We start from the raw sequence: 11,229 nt of genomic DNA on the forward strand, positions 1-11,229 counted from the left end.
GAGAGGGGTGAAATAATTATATATTCTATATAGTTCTCACATATGCCATTTTGGGGCACTGCCATTCTTCTTTAACTCCACTTATTTCCTCTTCTTCCTGAAGATGCTTGAGTACTTCCTTGAACATTTATGCTTTCTCTTCAGTCAACTTCCAGATTTTCAGCCTAGTCTCTGCTGATCTTATAACATTCTCTAACCAGTGCTTGCAACTGATTGTGGATATCAATTGTTTATGTTGTGGCTGACTATTTCACTGGGGATGACTATGTAATTCTACTCCAGTTCCCTTTTCTTACTAGGAGGAAGTCTACCTGGGTTGTATGCCAGACACTCTTGTATATGATCTTGTGTTTGTCACTCTTGCTGACCCATGTGCTGGCCACCATCAAGCCATATCCCAGACAGGAAGTCTAGAATGGCCTCTCCATCTTTATTCCTGTTGCCCCAACCATACAGACCCAGGCAGTCCTCGTATTATGTTCTGTCTGTCCTGATATGTGCATTTGTTGTCCCCATTATGAACACCAAGTCATTTGGTCCATTGTCTAGGTCTTGCAACTTATCACAACCTTGCTGTGGGGCACAGGAATTTGATCATGAATACTGCCATACGTTTATGTTGGAGTCTGATTGCCATGACTCTGGCTCAAATTCTGATGACATCTCTCACTGTATTTTGAACCCTCTCCTTACAATTCCCACACCACACGATATTTTATTTGTCAGATGCTGAGCCAAAGAAGTGTCTTTGTTGCACTGCCTTTCCATTCTTTTATACAGAGAACATCCAGCTTCCTCCTTACCACCACCTTCCCAAATTCATCCTGTCAGTGTACCTGTATTAAGTGCAGCAATTGTTAGTACATGTTTGATAAGTTGATTGTTTTTTAACAGAGTTATCCTAGGTAACCCACACTGGGCAACTCAGCACCAGCCAGTCAGCCAGTTGTGTGCTAAACCTGGGCTTTATGGCAGGCACATACTGGATAGTAGGAGCATATGGACCCCTCCCACCATTAGCATAGGTCCCTAGCCAGTTGCTCAACCCACTTACCACCAGCAGCAGGCAACACAACCAAATCATCAATTTTTGCACTATTGAGTGGCTAGCTCCAGAGGATACTGCACACTACAGCTGATGCTCAAAGTGTTTGGCTTATATATCTCTTCCCCTTGTAGGAACCGTCTAGAGTCTGTGCTGTTATCCCACAACTCCATTCTTGGGTGAGTTTGGTCAGCATGTTTTTGGAAGGTGAGAAGAACCCCAAGGAGAGAGAAAGAGAACATGCAAACTCCAAACAAGCATTGGTAGGAGGTTAGGCTCCAACCATGTAGTTTATGCATGAGAAGTGAAGACCTTAACTACTATGGCAACTGTATATTTCTCCCAAAAACACATAGTTTTGTAATAGTAAGGGAAGTTAGCAAATTAAATTAATGGAATCGGAATTCAGGTATTTTAAGCTATTATCTTAAGCTGTTTTATTATTATGAAGTGTCACTTTTTAAGTCAGGCATGTAAGCAAACAATAATCTGCAAACTGACTTAGCCATATAAACACCATGTAAACACAACAGCTGAATAAAAGGTCCACTTTTAAGATTTGCTGAAATTACATCTGTAGCTATTCCTAAAGGTCTTCAGGTGTGAAAATACCCCAACAATGTTGTGGAAAACTCAGACTTTCATAAGAACCTTATTTGTGCATTTGATAAATGTGGGTTTGAAATTATGAAGGCTATAATTAGAAACAATGAGTTGGAAATGGATAAAATGTTTTCTCAGATTGAAATTATTAATAATAAGATTGTCACTGATTTAATGTTTGGCATTGAGTGTGAAAGAGTTAAATATCATGAAATGTTTAAAGATGTAGAAGTAAAATGTACTAGGATTTATGAAAGAAAATTTAGAAAGGTGGAAAGGGACGTAAAGGAGTACAAAAACAATACACAATACCCTAAACCAAAGAACACATGGGGTAATTTTCGCAACCAACCACATGAGTATAGAGGTGAAAGAGACATGGGGTATGACAATTTACCAGCTGAAACTCAGTTTAATAGTTATGACATACATGACCCTTTAGAGTTTCCCTCCCCGAGGAGATCAGAGTGACTCAAGAACAAGGACCCAGTAGACTACAGGTACGGTTATCAGAACCAGAGGGGTCAAAAGGTACCATGGAGGTAATTCCTTCAGATGAAATAGTGATTAATAAATGTATGTTTAGTTACAATGGTTTTCACATTTTTAATTATACCCTTACTCCCATTACTAAGGGTCATTTCAACTTATATACTAAAGGTTTTACTTTTTTTCCTAATGTTAAGGCCAATATAGCGAAGTTATTATTGGATTTTAAATTTTTTATTAGGCAGAAAAATTTAGAGGTATTTTTTAATGGTAATATAAGAAAAAATGCCACTGTTTTAACAAAGAAGAGTATGTTCAATCTGCCCCTTCACCCCCAGCTTAGGAATTTTGAAGTTTTGGTTGAAAAGGAGCTAAGAGATAAACTTAAGTACAACAAGGTTAGCCCAAACCTTTCTACTGAAGAAATGCATACACTCAGTTTATGTAGAGAGAATAAAAATCTTAGAATCATGAAGCCTGATAAGAGAGGTGGGGTGGTTTTTATGGATCATATTAATTATGAGGCAAAAATGTTTGATTTGTTAAATGACCAATATACCTATGAGAGAGTGTCTATGAAGGAAATTCATATTGCTTATAAAAAACTTTCCCTATGTTTAAATAATTTAGTTTTAGAGGGGCTGATTGATCTGGAAACATATAATTATTTACATGTTGAACAACCCAAAGTGCCTTGTATTTTTGGTATACCAAAGGTCCACATAAATCCTGATGACCCTCCTCTCAGAACTATTGTATCTGCGGAGGGTTCTATTACTGCTCCACTGGCAAAATATGTAGATGTACATCTCAAGAATGTGGTGATGGAACATCCTAATGTGTTAAAGGATTCTTGGGATTTTTAAGGCATATTAATAATTCTAAACAGGTTGACACCTCTAGTTTTATCACTTTGGATGTTGTGGACCTTTTTACGTGTATTCCTCACGAGACAGGTTTAGTTTGGTTTGAAGAGTTTTTGGGAAGCAAGAATAATATTTCTTTCAAGGTATTTCGTACATGCCTTGTTTTAATGGAATTGATTTTAAACAATAATTTTATACTCTTCCAAGGGGAATATTTTAGACAATCTAAAGGCATAGCTATTGGTGCCCATTGTGCACCTACATATGCCAACATCATTTTAATGTATTGGGAAGAAAAATTTGTTCACAATTCTAATTTTAAACTATACTGGAACTACTATGGGCGCTTCCTGGATGATATTTGTCTTTTTTGGAACAATACCCTGGAAAAAATCATGGAATTTTTTGATTATATTTCAAATACAACTCATTTTTTAAAATTCACCTATAAAGTAGATGAAGTTGAATTGTGTTTTTTAGATGTAAATATACAGAGACTGGGGGAAGGTTTTAAATCAAAAATTTTTAGAAAAGATATGTTTTCTAATGCTTACTTGCATTATACAAGCTCTCACCCACATTTTCAAAAAAGAGCAATAGTTAAAGGTCAGTTGGTGAGAGCCAGTAGGATGACATCCGACGATCTGGATTTTAATACTGAATGTGAATTTATTAAGAGTATGTTTGGAGCAAGGGGGTACCCAATAGATCTCCTAACATCAGTTATTGTAGAGGTTAAGGAAGGAAGAACAGGAAGATTTGCTCCAATTTTGGGTGTACCCCTACCTACATTGGAAGTACAAAATATTGAGACAAACACTGCTATTGCCACAACTATAGAAAAAGGTTTTCATTCTGCCATGTTTACCACTTTTGACGGGGAGAGTAATCTGGTGAGAAGTATTCTTAGTAAAGAATGGAAAAAATTTGCTAGTTTGTCTGACTTAAATCATATCTTTGAAAATCCATTTAAATGTGTATATAGGAAGGGACGTAACATCAAGAATACATTGGAAGGGACAAACTTCCTTAACCTCAGTAACAACAATAACAAAAAAGGGACACGAAAATGCGGGCGTTGCCCATATTGCATTAACATCAAGGAAGGTGATTCTATTCTTTTGAAAAAGAGGAACAAGTATATTACTACTCAAGGTTGCCAACTGTAATACCACAGGAGTAATTTATATTGCTACATGTGAAATCTGTGACTCTTTTTACATTGGCAAGACCGAGAGGAAATTGAGACAGAGAATTTACGAGCATTTATACGAGATAAGAAAAAGAAAAGATAATAATGCTCTGTTTAAACATCAAAACAATTGTGGCAAAGCTAATTTTCAGTTTTTGTCATATAAGTAGTCCCACGAAACCCCAGGGGAGGGCCTTGGGAGACTCGGTTGGAATATAGGGAACTATATCGGCAAATTATTCTTGATGCAAGTTCTGCCCCTGGTTTAAATGAAATGTTATCCTTGAAACCTGTGCTGAAATTGAGATCTGCTAAATTGTAGTATGTTATTATAATAACATTTATATTTATATTTTTAAATAATATTATATATACAAGCATTTTATGGTTTATTTTAATAATAATATATGTATTTATTTTTTAAGAAGAACATGCCTTTAATTTAATTTCCACAAGATGGTGCTATTTCATTATACTTTTGGTTTTAACTTTTAGATTCATTCACCTTTAAGGTACATGTGTTTTAATGCATTCTGCATGTGTAATTGAATTTGTTCACACATTGATTCATTTGAATTAGATTAGTTTATTTATTCACCAAAGGAAGAGAGGTTAGGTATCTGATGAAGTTACTGTGACGAAAACGTATGTGGATTAACGTTATAGCGTTATTGTGCTGTTGCTTGTGCTTTGCAATTTTGTTTACTGTGCTATGCTGCTGTGATTTGGCTTGCTGTGGATTGTTTTAGTGCTTGTTCATTAAAGCAGTTGTCCATTTTGCTGAGCTCCGTGTGTGCCTTACTTCAGGTTTACCAGTTTTATCTTGGGCACTCAGACCACTGGTTTGGTTTATTTTTAACAGAGTTATCCCAGGTAACCCACACTGGGCAACTCAGCGCCAGCCAGTCAGCCAGTTGTCTGCTAAACCTGGGCTTTATGGCAGGCACATACTGGATAGTAGGAGCATATGGACCCCTCCCACCATTAGCATAGGTCCCTAGCCAGTTGCTCAACCCACTTACCACAAGCAGCAGGCAACACAACCAAATCACCAATTTTGCACTATTGAGTGGCTAGCTCCAGAGGATACTGCACACTACAGCTGATGCCCAAAGTGGTTGGCTTATATAACTCTTCCCCTTGTAGGAACCATCTAGAGTCTGTGCTGTTATCCCGCAACTCCATTCTTGGGTGAGTTTGACCAGCATGTTTTTGGAAGGTGAGAAGAACCCCAAGGAGAGAGAAAGAGAACATGCAAACTCCAAACAAGCATTGGTAGGAGGTCAGGCTCCAACCATGTAGCTTATGATTGTGAAGTGAAGACCTTAACTACTATGGCAACTTTATCTTTCTCCCAAAAACACATGGTTTTGTAATAGTAAGGGAAGTTAGCAAATTAAATTAATGGAATCGGAATTCAGGTATTTTAAGCTATTATCTTAAGCTGTTTTGTTATTATGAAGTGTCACTTTTTAAGTCAGGCATGTAAGCAAACAATAATCTGCAAACTGACTTAGCCATATAAACACCATGTAAACACAACAGCTGAATAAAAGGTCCACTTTTAAGATTTGCTGAAATTACATCTGTAGCTTGAATTCTTGATTTTGTGACCACACTGGCTGGTGCATTGACCCATTTTATTTTATAAAATCTCTCTTTGTATGTCTAACCATTTTGTAAAATAGTTGTGACAAACTCAGCCATCTGTGTCATTTTTCTTGTTTTGTTTGCTTTAGATTGTATTTTAAATGTTTTGGCATTTGCTTCAACTTGCTAACTATTATTTTCCCTCACAGTGTTAGGTATGAAAATAAAATGTGCATTCATTATTCTGCAATTCCTCTATCACCCTGCCGTGGATAAAGAGCTACTTAAGTCTAACTAGCAGCAAGAACTGATCTGATTTATTGTGCTGCTTTGGTAATTGGTGCACGTTTAATGGTCCAGATAGCAAAGTCACCAAGAAGCTAAAAAGACAGAAGAAGCACGGAACACATTTACCATTTGACATATATGAAGACCTTCCTTTCAAATGGCATTCCACACTTGGTTTTGGACTATTTTTATTAGCTATGAAGATTTGTTTCATCTTCTTTTCTTTTACACTTTTGAGAGCACCTAGGTCTGGATTTATGTGTTATGGATAATATTTTATTATCATGTAAATGCTTTGTCTGCTTGAACATTACAGTGAGGAGATTGCAGTCACCATATGTTAATCTATTGGCCAAGCTTGTTGGTGACCATAGTGTAAAAGAAAAAAATACACATAATTTCCTAATTTGTTAACTGTTTCATGAACAGGTCCACTGGGCTCATTGTCCCATAAAGGAAAACTTATTTAGCAGTATTCAAGGAATTAGACATTTCCAGTGCTATTTTTTGTAGTCATTACGTGGAAGAAATTGTCTTATTCAGTCAGATAAGTAATTTAATCACTCAAATCACAGTGATACACTATATTTCAAGTTCTATTTACAGCATGCATATTTTACAAATATTCCCTATGTTGGTGGAAGAAGTGGTTGGCATTCTTACCCCAAAGCAATCTTCTGTCCCTTCCACACTCTGAAGCAGCAGACTGCAGTGTGCTTACCCTTAGACTATCTTATCACTGCCCTAAACTCTGATGGTGGCAGTATATAACTAGGTAAGATATTACCCTTACATTTCTGCCTTTTGTTGGTGACAGCATGTAACTCTGTAAGTATTGCACTGAGATTTACGCACTCTGATGACAACAGCATGTAACTCGATAAGACCTTACCTTCACATTTCTGCACTCTGGCAGCAGCAGCAGCGTATAACTCAGTAAGTTATCGTCCTCACATTTCTTGCACTCTGGTGGCAGCAGCATGTAATTTAGTAAAGCACTACTGTCATATTTTTGCTGCTTTCTGGTGGCAGCAATGTTTAACTCAGTAAGGTATTGCCCTCACATATTTGCACTGTGTTGGCTGCAGTGTGTAACTCAAGGCATTGCCTCACATTGTTACAGTCTGATGACAGAAGTATGTAACTCGATAAGGCTTTATCCTCACATTTCTGCACTCTGGTAGTGGCAGCATGTAACTCAGTAAGGCATTTCTTGCACTCTGGTAGTAGCAGCATGTAACTCAGTAAGACACCACCCTCACATTTTTGCACTCTAGTGGCAGCAGAGTTTAACTCAATAAGGCATTGCCCTCACATTGTTGCATTCTGTTGGCAGAAGCATGTAACTTAGTACAGCTTTACCCTCACATTTCTGCACTCTAACAATGGCAGCATGTAACTCAGTAAGGCACTGCCCTCACATTTCTGCACTCTGGTAGCAGCAATGCACAACTCAGTAAGGGCTTGCCTTCACATCTTTGCACTCTGGTGGCAGCAGTGTGTAACTCAATAAAGCCTCACCCTCACATTTCTTGCACTCTGGTAGTGGCAGCATGTAATTCAGTAAGGCAGTGCCCTCACATTTCTGCACTATGGTGGCAGCAAAGTGTAACTCATTAAGGCCTTACCCACACACTTCTGCACTTTGGTTTCAGCAGGTTATAACTTAGGCTAACTCTTCTCTTTCGTATAACCTGATTGCAACAGGGTGTAACTCTCCCTTCTACAATCTGGTGGTAGCAGAGTGTAACATACATATCCAAAAGACTAAAATTAAACAGTGATTTTTTAGTGCTAGCATTGAGGAATGCGGGGAGCTAACCAGAGGTTTCAATCTTGCTTTCTTACTGACTTGTGGCTGCTAGGGAGTATACTTACCCTGAGGCTATCTCTGTTGTCCTACACTCATGAGGCAGCAAATTATATCATAGCTACCCTAAGACTTTCTTCTCATTATCCCATCCACTGGGGGCAGAAGGGTTCTACTCACAAAAATTATATTTTTATTTTCCTCCAATGTGGTGGTTTAATTACTTATTAAAATTATCTTTTCACTTCCAGACCCTCTCCACTAATGTTAACAGTGCTAGCTGTTACTTTACTCTATTAACTTTACAACACCTAGACTAACTTCTGTAGACAGTTTTCTTGCAAAGCATCCATCATTGCCAACTTTGGGGTATACATCTGCATGACAGAGCTCCCTGTCAGGGAATATATATTATTATTGCTTTAATAATATTTTTCCTTCATCCCATCTTATAATTTTTACTATACTAACAACAAAGGACATTTAGAGAACATTGTAGTAAACTTCATGTTTGGTTAATTAGGTTTAGGACTGCTGTATTAACATATATAATATTAAGCTGCGGTGGTGCAGTGGTAGCGTTGTTGCCTCATAGCAAGAGGATCTCCCATTCGATTCTTGGCTGGAGCGCCTTCTGTGTGGAGTCTGCATGTCCTCCCTGCGGTAGAGTGGCATTCAAAAGACATGCGTGAATGGGCATGCATTCGTTGAAGGTTTGGCATTGGGCTTGCACCTCAGCACCATAAAAATCGACTGCCAATCATTAGCAGACTGGAGTTCCGCTGTGGTGACCCCTAACCGGGAAAAGCCGAAAGAAAACAACAACAACATTAACGTATATAATATTCATCATGACTGCCATCTCAGTTGACAACTGGTACAGAAATGCAGTTCAACATACCACATAAGGCAACACAGACAATACCCTTCCCATATTCAACCACACTATGCTTGACTCAAATTACAAGACAAAGTTTCTCACCTAACTAAACACATCTCATAGTATCAAAGTCAATCTAGCATTTTTTCATCAAACCAATTCACAAGACCTCAAAATGTGGGCAGTACTGTGGTACCTAATTATCCTAAAACTAAGATCAGCAGGGGGCATAAAGTATAATTTGAGTCCAGCTGTACCTAGCAAACCAATTACTGAAATTGAGTTTGTCTTTCTCCTTAGGCTCCTCCAATATTACAAGAAATTGAACACAATCAAGCTTACATCACATTCCAGCTACCTGCACTCCTGAGCTATAATCAATCCAGGCCATCAACTCACTTCCACAAGGAGTAATGCAGCTCAGTTCTCTGACTTGCACAGTACACTGTTGCCATAGAAGGATATCCAACCCGTCCATCTAAATGTACAATATGGGCTATATTAGAAGCATAGGTCCTGCAGAGCAGGCCTGACATACTTTGGATGCCTCATATAACATCCCTACTTTTCAACCTATTTATAGTGTTTTTGGTATCTATTTGTGAACAACAGATCAGGAAAATGGATAGAAAATATTGTTTCAAATAAAACAAAACAAAAATTACATAATTTCGCTCTTAGGTGAAAACACAAAACCTTTACATGACTCTCCGAACTCACTACAGATTAGCATGCAGAAAAACTCAGCAAAATAATAATGTGCATTCATTCATGTTCTGTCGTAAATTGCAAGTAAGCACCGTTGAGGAAACACTAAAAAATAGGTTCACAAAGTAACCTAGCAGCAGTGGGTAATAATTAGTATAAGTCTTGGCGATACAAATCCTAATTCCTTTCATGCTGTTTTCCCTTTTTTGGCTGCTCCTATTATAACTAAGTTGTTCACCCATATGTTTAATCTTTATCTCACTACAGGTATTGTTCAATGAAAACTCAAGCATGCTTTGAAAATACCTATCCCTAAAATGTCACACCCAAAAATCCTCCCACTTCAGACCTTTCTCTGTACTGTGCACTCTACCTGAATTATTTGAAAAAATCTTAAATCACAAATCATTAAACATATCAACAAATGCAAACCCATTCACTGAAGCTTAGCATGGGCTCAGGGCAGGCAGTAACACCATTACAGCAATTAATACATTACAGAAAAAAATTACTGAAGTAGGGACATAGGTCATCTTGCCAGTGCAACTTTTGTCGAGCTGAAATGGGTGTTCAAGAGTTTAGCTCATGACATCCTGCTTCTTTAACTCAGACATCTAGGTTTGTGGTAAAAATGTCATCAATTGGTGAACCAGCTATCTTATGAACAGAACATTTCTCATTCAGTCAACACAGTAATATCTGAAGGTAGCGTCTTTAGTGATGGACTTTCTCAGAGATCAGTACTAGGGGCTTACCTACACATCTGCATTATTGCGCCCATTGGCTGAGCAGATGAAGTCTGAGGATTTAATGTCACTGTGAGTTTTGCCACAATGTGTGCTTTTAGGGGGTTCTTCTCCCTTTCGTCACTGTGACATGACAGTGGAGTTAGTATATTTTATTTCAGAGGACTGAAAGTGCAGGGGGGCTTGCCCCCTTGCAAACAATATATATTTTTTTGTGTGTTTTGCCTGACTTAACTCTTTTACCACTCACTTTATTTATATCTCACAATTAAATCAACCTTTTGCTATCTACCCTTTGTAAATAGCTCAGTACTCTGTATTGTGACATTTGTCTTGCATCACAGTTATTTTTTTAACTATATCTGTATAGGTTATAATTAGTATAAAAAGCCTTATGAATGTATGTATAGTTACTATCTTATCTGTTTTGACATTTATTTTAAGTGCATTCTGCCTGACATTGTTGATATAACTTAAAAGATTTTCATTGAACTTCGTGTACTAGAGCATTTCTTCCTAGGTCTGAAAAGGGGCCTTTGTGCCCAGCTGGACTACCCTGGTGAGCAAATATAAAATAAAATGAATAAATAAATCCTGCATACTGAAGCCATCATTGAAACAGTCAATAAATTGTTAAAAGCCTGCTATAGTATATCTAACAACCTCAAGCTCCCAGATCAAGGTATGTTTTGCTATCAGTGTTTTCATTCATTTAGTTGAATAAAGGGTTTTGATAATAGCAGTAAACTCAACAACAAATACTTCTACCATACAGACCACCATAAGTAAAATATGTAGATTCATTAACCTGTCACCTATATGCAGCCAGCATTACTTACCCTTCCAAAAAGTTAAACAGTTTCCTGTATGAACTAGCCAACCTTCTGCTTTCCATATTCCTATTTAAACATGCATATATATCCACTACTTTTTATTACTAGCAGATAATCTTCATGGTAAAATCTTCCCTTACAATCTTTACAGTAAACACTTCACCTTCTCTCCTGAGCCA

The 11,229-nt window shown here is 37.5% G+C and overlaps 1 long non-coding RNA gene across 1 annotated transcript in view; it reads left to right on the forward strand.

Moving 5' to 3' along the window:
• Positions 1–10,814, forward strand: part of LOC122795806 — a 57,210-nt gene extending 46,396 nt beyond the window's left edge. Inside the window, exon 2 of the long non-coding RNA XR_006363865.1 lies at positions 5,995–10,814. This is a non-coding gene — a long non-coding RNA (uncharacterized LOC122795806). The remainder of the gene's footprint in view (positions 1–5,994) is intronic.
• The last annotated feature ends 415 nt before the right edge of the window (positions 10,815–11,229 follow it).

The sequence above is a fragment of the Protopterus annectens genome, chromosome 2.part2, assembly GCF_019279795.1.
Source record: "Protopterus annectens isolate FY-2018-M chromosome 2.part2, PAN1.0, whole genome shotgun sequence".
Classification (NCBI taxonomy): domain Eukaryota; kingdom Metazoa; phylum Chordata; order Ceratodontiformes; family Protopteridae; genus Protopterus; species Protopterus annectens.